At 49.7% G+C, this 10,162-nt stretch overlaps 1 protein-coding gene across 3 annotated transcripts in view; it reads left to right on the forward strand.

Moving 5' to 3' along the window:
• The window catches only part of Kazn (kazrin, periplakin interacting protein), a 1,033,047-nt gene that overhangs the window by 790,217 nt on the left and 232,668 nt on the right, over positions 1-10,162 (forward strand). The gene's annotated exons all lie outside the window — the stretch shown is intronic.

A 10,162-nucleotide genomic window follows, 5' to 3' on the forward strand; every position in this document is an offset into this window, starting at 1 on the left:
CACTGGGGATCCCAGCAACTCAGAGGCTGAGGCATGAGCTCAAGGGTGTAGTAAGTTCAAGACCAGACTGGGCTGTGTAGTAAAACCCTACCACACACACACACACACACACACACACACACACACGCACACGCACACGCACACGCACACGCACACACACACAGAGAGAGAGAGAGAGAGAGAGAGAGAGAGAGAGAGAGAGAGAGAGAGAGAGAGTGTTAAAACAAATACTGTTCTACAGACTGAGAATCCTGAGATAAAATGAAATGGAATGTTCACAGTAGTGCTGGCAGGATGGCTCAGTGGGTAAAGACACCTACTGCCAAGCCTGACAACCTGAGTCCATCCCTGGGACCCACATAGTAGAAAGAGAGAGTCAACTCCCAGAAACTGTGCTCTGACTTCAATGCACACTGTGGCACTCAGGTGCACCACTTACACACACACACACACACACACACACACACACACACACACACACACAGGAACATACACCAAGTGCCTAGCTCAGTGCCAAACCCTTGCTGTGCTCCAAGGTAAAGGCTGTACATGATTTTCTTCTGCTGTTGTGGGTCAGGGGATGAATCATCTCCAGCATGCTGAGCCTTGAGTTCTGTTAATGACTGAGGTGTAAACTGATACAGCTTCAAAGTTCAAAGGCATCTTTTATCTTCACTTAGAAGCAGAGGAGGGCATTTCAGAGGATCTAGTGTGTGTCCTGCAAGCCTGTTGCAACATGAGAGACAGAAGCCTAGAGGATGCTGGGAGTAGGAGGTGAGGACTGCCAGAGGGTAAACATGATATGTTACAATGGGCTAAGAAACCACACTTCCTGTTTGTAAACGTTCCCAGGTGCCAGGTTAAGAAGCATGACCTCATCTGTTAAGCACAGGGTCAAGTTCTGAAGGGGACAGTTACAGTCAGCAAGCTTTAGAAATACAGGTCATGCAGGCTGAGCACTGTTCTATGTCCTAATTCAACCCAGCAGATGAAGCTATAGAAACCTCAGGGGGAAGTGGGCTGCTGCATCCTCAGATGTTCAAGGGCAGATACTTTGGGGTTTATGGAGGCTATCTGGCCCCGCCAGGAGAACTGTACGGCATCAAACGCCACCAAGAAAGCAAGCAGCAAGGCCTTGCAGGCTGAGATGCTCCTCCACATGGGTGGAGGGGCAGGGGGAACCACACACGCACACACACACACACACACACACAAATACACACACAACACACAACACACACACACACACACAAATACACACACACACACAACACACAACACACAACACACACACACACACACACACCTTCCCTCTACTCAAAACAGCCAGTGCTGAGAATAGGAGGGGCAGGGACGTAGCTCAGTTGGTAGAGTTCTTTCCTAACATACAGGGAGTCCTGTTTTCCATCCCCTGCACCACATAAATGGGTGTGGGGAATGCACACCGTGATCCAAGTACTCTGGGGGTAGAGTCGGAAAGATCATGAGAAACTACCTAAAAAAAATAATAATGATAATAATAATAATAATAATAATAATAATAATAATAATAATAAATTGGGAGAATTGGGAGTAGTGGCACATGCTTTTGATTCCAGCACTCAGGAGGCAGAGGCAGGGGGATCTCTGTGAGTTCAAGGCCAGCCTGATTTACAGAATGAGTTCCCAGACAGCCAAAGCTACATAGTGAGACTGTGTCTTAAAAAAAAAAAAAAAAAAGGCCGGGCGGTGGTGGCGCACGCCTTTAATCCCAGCACTCGGGAGGCAGAGCCAGGTGGATCTCTGTGAGTTCGAGGCCAGCCTGGGATACCAAGTGAGTTCCAGGAAAGGTGCAAAGCTACACAGAGAAACCCTGTCTCGAAAAACCAAAAAAAAAAAAAAAAAAAAAACCTGGGGGTGGGAGGAAGGTAGCCCATTGGTAAAGTATTTTCTCTTGCAAACATTAGGCCCTGAGCTTAATCCCTAGAACCCACGATTTTAAAAGATGGGTGTGGCAGTGTCTCTTACCACCCCACTAAGGGGAGGCTAGAGACGGGAGGGCCCCTGGGGCTCCTCAGTAGCCCACCTAGCCTACTTGGCAAGCTCCAGGCCAATGGGTGACCTTGTCTCAAAAAAAAAAAAAAAAAAAAAAAAAAAAAAAGGTGGGCAGCTCCTGAAACTGACATCTAAGGTTGTTCTGTGTCACAAACACATGACAGAGCTCTGACCAGGTATGCATGAGACCCTGTGACCCCATAAAAGCCCTCTCTGCTTTTGTTGTGTTCACCGTAATTACTCATACAGGCGACCAGCAGCTGTTCCCCATGCCCAGGAAGGGCCCTCCTCATCGGCCCCTCCCCTTCCATAGGCAAATGTACTGAATTCTGTGATCCTCCCTACTCCCTGTACCTCCCACACACACACACACACACACCCATGCAAGCTCAGAGCTCAAGGCAGTAAAAGTCTATTCCCTCCTCTGCACAACTGAAGAGGCTCGTAAAGCATTAATAAACATACCCAGGTTTCTATGGAAACAATTACCTAATTAGATTGTTTCCTCCGATCAGTGGGATCCAAATGTAGGGACTTCGTTTCCTGAAAGGGACCATTAGTGATTCCCTTTCTGGAGGAATCTCAGGATAGAGCTGTCACCCCTCCCCCAGTCTGTACCACCAACCTGTCTGCAAATGCTGTCCTTGCAGACAGTGGCCCTTGTCATCAGCTGCCCAAGGGCTAAGCATGCTCCCAGCACCGCTAAATTTGCCAATAACTCTCTTGCCTGTGGCTTTCCCAATTTCGGCTCTCCTTTTCCTTCATGATGGCTTCCAAAAATACTTAGAGATGCCCACGGGTGCCAGTGTGACAGAAGAGTCATTGCTTCCCTCAGGGTTCCTGCCCTGAAGGGCTCTGTGTGAGCTCAGCTTGGCCTGGCCATCAAGTGGCAGATGAGACAAGACTGTTTGCAATGTGTCCTGCAAAGCCTCTGCAGATGCCATTTTCAGCACCAAATACCTGTCCGGGGAGAGATGAGAACATTTAGTTTGAATCACAAGGGTCATAGAGGCATCCATCTTACTTATGGGGGCCTAAAGACAGGCAGGACAGCCAGGAAAGCTCACTTGCTCCAGGAGCCTCATGGAAAGACCAGCCACCATCAAGAGGACAGTTGGGTGTAGACCAGCTGTCCTTCAAGGTGACTTTGAGAGGCCAAGGGTAGTGGGGCCTCTTTACATTTCAGGACCTCCCACCAGCCAGACCATCCACACCAATGCCTGTGCTCATGCATGCATCCATTGAACAAGTGGATTCCTGTGCACCAGAGATCAAAGAGGAACCTCTGTCCTTAGGCAAGGACGTCCGATCCGAGGACAGGCAAAAATGCTAAGAGATGATGCCACTGTGATCCCCAAATGCTAAGAGATGGTGCCACTGTGGGCCCCCTGAGCCTTCTGAGTTCACAGAGGAGAGCTTTGTCTGAAGGACCAAGGAGGCTCCATAGAGGAGAGAGGGTGGGCTGGAGACAGCCTGTTTTTGAGCAGACAGAAAAAGAAAGGCCTAGAAGCACAAGAGATCTGACCTGCAGGGGAATGAGATGGAAGTTCCTGGGGAATGGGGCAGGAAGATGTAGTAGGACTAAGTGAAGCAAAAAAGGGTGAGGTGGGTCAAGGAATTCCACATCCACACATGCATGCACCTATGAACATGCACAGCCCCCCCCCCCACACACACACACACACACACACTCGTGTGGTACTGCAGTGAGGGGAAAGACACAGGTTTCAAAGTCAGGAGACTGGAACTTCTCCCCTGCTGGGAATCAGCCTGAGACAAACGCCTCAACCGCTCTGAACTTGTTTCCTCCCTGGTAGAGTGAGGGAGGTAAGAAGGATCTTGCAGAAGAAGCTGGACTACTCGGATCAGATGACATCCTGGGGGTGGTACTCGGCAAGCCGCACAATGAGTAAAAGCTGCTCGATAAAGGGGGCTTCTAATGATTGTTATTCCAACCGTGAAGTCGTTCATTTAGCCAGATAAGCTCCTACACAGAGTGGCCACCCAACTCCATCTTCTAGCCATCCTATGCACTGGGCCTTCTCCTTATCTGCATCTCAGGCACCTGCTGTTCTGGCTGCTAATAATTAAGACTTGGGGTCCCCAGGGCCAGCAAGTTGGTTCAACTGATAAGGGCACCTGCCACCAAGCCCAGTAATGTGAGTTTGAGTCCCCAAACTCACAGGATAAAAGAAGAGAGTCCACGTCTACAAGTTGACCCCTGACCTCCACACATGTGCCATGCACACACACACACACACACACACACACACACACACACACACACACACAAAATAAAAATAAATGTGATAAGAGAAGTTAGTTCTTAAAAAGGGGGTGGGCTATGCCTTCTACCCGTGGCAAGGCTATAGTTAATAGTTTCTGAGCGTAGCTGTGTGTCAAGGTTTAGAGTCTGGGGAGTGGCTTGGGTTTTGCTTAGGATGGGACAATGAGCTTTTCTTCCCTGAGAGGGGAGCCAATGTGGAACTCGAACATCCTCAGCCATGTGTCCTTTTGTGAGCACACACAGCTGATGCCCCACACTGGGCCAAACCAGGCGTGATGATTCAATTCAGGCTCCTGAACGGACCTGAGGAAAATCAGACCCTCCTAAGGAGCCACAGTGAGCTAGCTGCCTTAGTTTTTGTCTGTCATTTACTGAGAAAGGCCGTCACTCACATCTCAGTGCCCATCTCTAACGTGTTCCCCATCTCCCTCCCCAACTCCCTAAAACCAGAGTAGTGAAACCGTCTCGTTTGTGGCTGTACCTGGGTGATCTGCACACCCTGAGAGTCTCACATGACGCATGCTCTCCCCTCTATTCTGGCAAGATGCTTAATAGACGGATGCAGTGCTGACATCTTCTCTTGTAATGACATTGTCACCATACGGAGATGTGCCACGGTGAATTTTCTGGTAAACAGTGAAGTATCGCAGGAGCACTGTGAAATTGCACATTTCTTAGCTAACGAACAGCATACGTCTAGGGGTCAGAGTCGGCATTTTGAACTGCGTTCTGCTTATTGATTTCTAGCTCTTGACGCCAGCATCATGGACCGGGATTAAACTGGATTAGGCACACTTTGCTGAAGCCCTGTTTGGTTGAGTGGATGGTGTTGCCATTGTTGTTGATGTTACTGTTGTTTTCTTGAGTGTCTCACCCTGTAGCCCTAACTAGCCTAACTAGTATTCACTAGGTTCTCCGAGCTAGCTTCACACTCAAGGAAGTCCTCCCACCTCAAGTTTCCAAGTGCTGGGATCACAGGTATACACCATCTCACCCAGCTCTCGCTGACGTCTTTCAATATTGTATTTCTCAACTTCCTTCTGGAGGCATTACGTGGTCCAGTGGTTAGATTCACAGACTTGGAATTCTAACTCTCTTGAGTTCAAGTCCTATTCTGGCCACTTTGTACTTATGTGACCTTGGATATGTTCCACATAGCCAAAGCATCCTTTAACATATGTGTGGCGTATGGCACAGGCTAAGGAGTATGTCAAGGGCTCAGTACCTAGTGTTTCTCATGCTTAGGTCTGCGGCAGGGTGGGAGAGGTGGTTTTCTTGACACTGCTTTGGTGCAGATAGAAAGCCAAGACACAGTGAGGTTGAAGTTGCCTCAAGTCTGGATTCAGTGAGTAAGAGGCTTCCCTCTTGGACCGAGGGTCTGGACTCTGGAGACCTGGCTCTCACCTACAACGCTTAGGTTAATCTCTTGTAGCACCACAGCCCCCATACAGAAAAGGACGACTAGCTGACACCTGCTTCTGCAATCATAGATAGTGAGCACATGCGTGAAAATTGCTTGATGCCAGCCCTTGAATACAGCATGAGCTTAGCTGCTGCTGCTGGTGACTGAGATACACAGCTGCTTCCCAGGGCACGTGCCTCATGAGTCCAGGAGCTTCACTGCCATGGATTGCAGCACAGCCCTCTGGGACCTTGTGCTCTCTCTGGGATGATTGGTGCCCCTGCGGTTGGACCACATAAGAGCAGACATGCATCACTCCGGACAGTCCAGAAAGGGTCAAGGTTTACCATGGCAACCCAGGAGAGAGAGACCGAACCCTGGACCAGGCCAGTGACCATAGCATGAAGGCAAAGGGAACTGATGCAGTGAGAGTTTATTAGCTATGAGTATGTGTCTGCAAGACCTGCCAGACTTAGGCCATATCAGTGGTCCCAGAAGGAAAGTAAGCCAGTTGGCAATGAGAGGCAGGCTGCTTGTGTTACTATGGGGACATAGTGTGAAAAGAAGGTATGAGACTCCTTGTTTAATAATATTAGACCTCCAGTGCTGTGGAGAGAGGTCAATGGTTAAGCACTTGCCATGAAAGCGAGGAGAACAGAGCCTCAAAACCCATGTAAATGCCAGATGGGCAAGAAGCCTCCCAATAATGCCGGCTTCAGAAGGTAGAGACAGGATCCCCACAGCAAGCTGGCTAGCAAGACTAGCCATATCCGTAAGCTCTGGGTTTGATTGAGAGATCTTGCTTCAATGAATAAGGTGGAAAAGCTTTTGAGGATGACTCCTGACATCAGCTTTAAACTTCCACATGCATGCACACACATACAAAACATACATATGTCTCTCTCTCTCTCTCTCTCTCTCTCTCTCTCTCTCTCTCTCTCATACACACACACACACACACACACACACACACACACACACACACACACACACACACACACAAATGGAGAAAGAAAAACTAATATCCAAATTTCCAAGATAGCAGCAGTTCCCAGGCACAGGGCCTATGCACCTGCCTGGGTCACGTGATTGTCAGTAGCTGGCCCTGCCTCTGTAGTACTGTCCCATCCCACCCCGAACCCCATGAGCTAGGTACAGACAAATAGTGGCACCAGGAGCCAACCCACAAGCTTCGGTTCATCTTCTCGTTGTATGTAGGAACGGGATTGGAAGACCCATCTGTATCAGGTAGAAAAAGATGGATTCTAGCAGGAGTGATGCAGAGAAGATAAATCCTTAACCCAAATGAACTGTGATTAACTGCAAATGCTGGGGGGTGCTTCGGGAGAGCCAGGGTGGGTAAATTGAATTCATGGAGAAGCATCTAACAGAGCATTCCAGAACAGGCTCTGTCTGGAAGATTGATGGGGTATCAATGCTTCTAAGAGTTTCTTTCCCTGCATTGGACTGGTGAGTGATGAGTCAAGAGTGACAGGTACCTGTCCATATGAATAAAAGATGCAGGGGGACCCAGTAGGGCCCAGCACATCGTGCATCAGAGAGCCCCCCTCCAACTCACAGTCCAGAGGCCTGGCCAGTGCTACTGCACCATAGATACTGCCCACCAATAGAAGCTGCTTTTCTTCTATAACTCCGTCTACTCTATGGCACAGGGGCACCTCAGGATGTCACCTAAGGGACTGCTGCTGTCTGAGGTTCTCGGACAAGCACTTGTGTCTGTGATATCCTGAGTGTACAACATCAGAATCCCTGGGCTCAGAATTTCTGCAGAGTTACTTTACAAATGCTGCCATATCACCTGGGTAGATCATTGAGAACATTCCATGGTGCCGTCATGGCTATGTGGGACTGAACTGAATCTTTTCCAGCAAAATCCTGGAGGACACCAGGCATATTAATTTTGAAATGAGGATAAGGAGGATGAAGGCTTTGCTCAGTGATAAAGCATTTGGCTCCTGGCTAGAAGCCCTGTGCTCCATCTCCCTTACATGCCCCCAAGAAGTAATTTGACTAATTAGTTATTTTTTAAGATGTATTTTTAATTTTAATTATGTACACACATGTGGCTGTGTGCAAGTGATTACAAGTGCCTACAAATGCCAGAGGAGGAATCAGCTCCCCTGGAGCTGGAGTTACAGGTGGTTTTGAGTCACCTGACATGAGCGCTGGGAATCAAACTCAGGTCCTCTGCAAGAGCAGCAAGTGCTCTTAACTGCTGAGCCATCTCTCCGGCCCCTTGATTTTAAGCAGAGATGGGGCCTTATATGTGAGGAGCATTCACTCATTCACTCCTTCACCCATCATTCATTCCCCCATCTGGCACTAGTAGAGTGTCTTTCAGGGACATGCCTACCAAAGCTGGGACTGTGGGCACAGGAAGGAGGGTACTGGGAAGCTGACAGACAGGATTGTGGGATGCAATCCAAAAACAAACCTTACCTCCTCACGATGTAAGACCGGAACCACCCTAGAGGCAGGAAAGGACACAGGACAACTGGCTCAGTCACTTCACAAAGATGTCCATTGCGGTAAAACAAATCCACCCTGCTCCTAATGGTTAATGGGCAAGGTGCTGCTTGCCTTTTCAGACCTACTTTGGCCCTCCACAGCCCCTTGTGGCCGTGAGTTAAAACGCCGTCTGTTTAGACCTTGGAGCTTCCTTGCTGACTAGTCTTCTCCTTGGACGTTGCTCAGCAGCACATCCACCTAGCAAGGATGCCAGCCATCCTTCAAGTCCATCTCAGGGACTTGGGACGTCACCAGGCTGGTGGAGTGCTTGCCTAAAGCACAAAGCCCTGGGCTTGATCCCCAGCCCTGGATTCACTGAGCATAGTGACACACGCCTGTAGTATCAGCACTCAGAAGGTGGAGGCAGGAGGATTAGGAACCTAAGGTCATCTTTGGCTACATAACATGTTCAAGGCCAGCCTGGCACACATGAAACTGTCTCAGAAAGAAAGAGAGAGAGAGAGAGAGAGAGAGAAAGAGAGAGAAAGAGAGAGAGAGGGAGGGAGGGAGAGAGAGAGAGAGGGAGGGAGGGAGGGAGGGAGGGAGGGAGGGAGGGAGGGAGGGAGGAAGGAAGGAAGGAAGGAAGGAAGGAAGGAAGGAAGGAAGGAAGGAAGGGAGAGAGGGGTGGGGAGAGAGGGAGAGAAGGAGAGAAGAAGAAAAGAGGTAACAAGAGGGGAAAGATAAAAGAGAGAAGAGTGGAGAGAGGTCTGTCATGGACTCAAGTTCTCCTTGAGTCCTGGTTTCTTGTCCTCTGACCTATGACCTGTGGCCTTTGCCCTACTTGAGTCTTCCTGAAACTAAACTTCATGTGCCTCACACTGCCTGAGATATGTCCCACCCCATGCTCACATTTTCTGCTCTCTCGGCTTCCAGTTCTCACTCTGAAGGCACACTCTTGTCTCCTCTGCTGTGACCACAGAGAGCCAGCCAGTATCTGGCATGAGGCCATCCTGCTCATGCAATGGCGGTTAATGCCGGGGCAGGAGCTCCGGGTAGCCAGCGGATGGCTGCCATTTTCCTTTGATTGGTTTCTGATCTTTGCAGAATTACCACCTCATTCGTCTGTCAGCAAACCTCGTTTTGAAGTATGACATTCATGGTTTTAGTAGATCCACACAGCGTCAACTGTCCCTATCTAGCCAGCAGCCCCTAAAACACAAAGGGCCTTGTTGTTCCCTGAAAGTCCTTTGCCTGATTCTCACGAGGATGACCAAATCCTTCACAGCCTCACCTCCCCACTTGGAGGAGCCACTGGTTCCAGAAGTTTCTAGGGCAGGAAGGAAGGCTGGGCCTTGCTCACGTGGCTTTCCCTGCAAGGGACCCCCTCTGTTTCATGACCCTTCCTCTCTTGCCCCTGTGGTTCTAGAGAACGGAGCCTCAAGCAGCCTTGAGAGTCTCAGAGGCATCCAGGCCGGCCCTCCTTGAACTCCATCTGGTCTCCGCTAATCTGATGGGCAGCTTTGTGCCTGCTGACTGGGGAGCCAGGGAGGGGCCCTTGGAGGACAGCGCAGTCCCGGATTCCTCCCCATTGGAATCAAACCTCTCTGCTTGCTCCCCCTCAGTTCTCAGTCCCAGACTGTCACTCTACCTAGTCACTGCTCTCCCCATGCTTGCCTATTCGCATGTTTGTGCCCATTCCAAATGTCAACCCCCTACCCCAGCTCTCTAGAGCATGGTAGACCCCATGTGACTTCTAAACCCATGTCTCCCCAGCTGGTAGAGAAATGGCACCCTGGCCCAGGGACCAGCTTCTGCTTGCCCTGTTACCCTTGCCCTTGCCCACAGAGCACCTGGTAACACATACCTGGGTAGCCCCTAGAGACAGTGAGTGCAAAAGAGCCCCCCCCCCAAAAAAACAGGAGTGGTTATGATTCAGGAAGCTTACAGAATGGAAGGCGAATTGCTGGATC

The sequence above is a fragment of the Peromyscus californicus genome, unplaced genomic scaffold, assembly GCF_007827085.1.
Source record: "Peromyscus californicus insignis strain IS unplaced genomic scaffold, ASM782708v3 Scaffold_5__1_contigs__length_169319896, whole genome shotgun sequence".
Classification (NCBI taxonomy): Eukaryota; Metazoa; Chordata; class Mammalia; order Rodentia; family Cricetidae; genus Peromyscus; species Peromyscus californicus.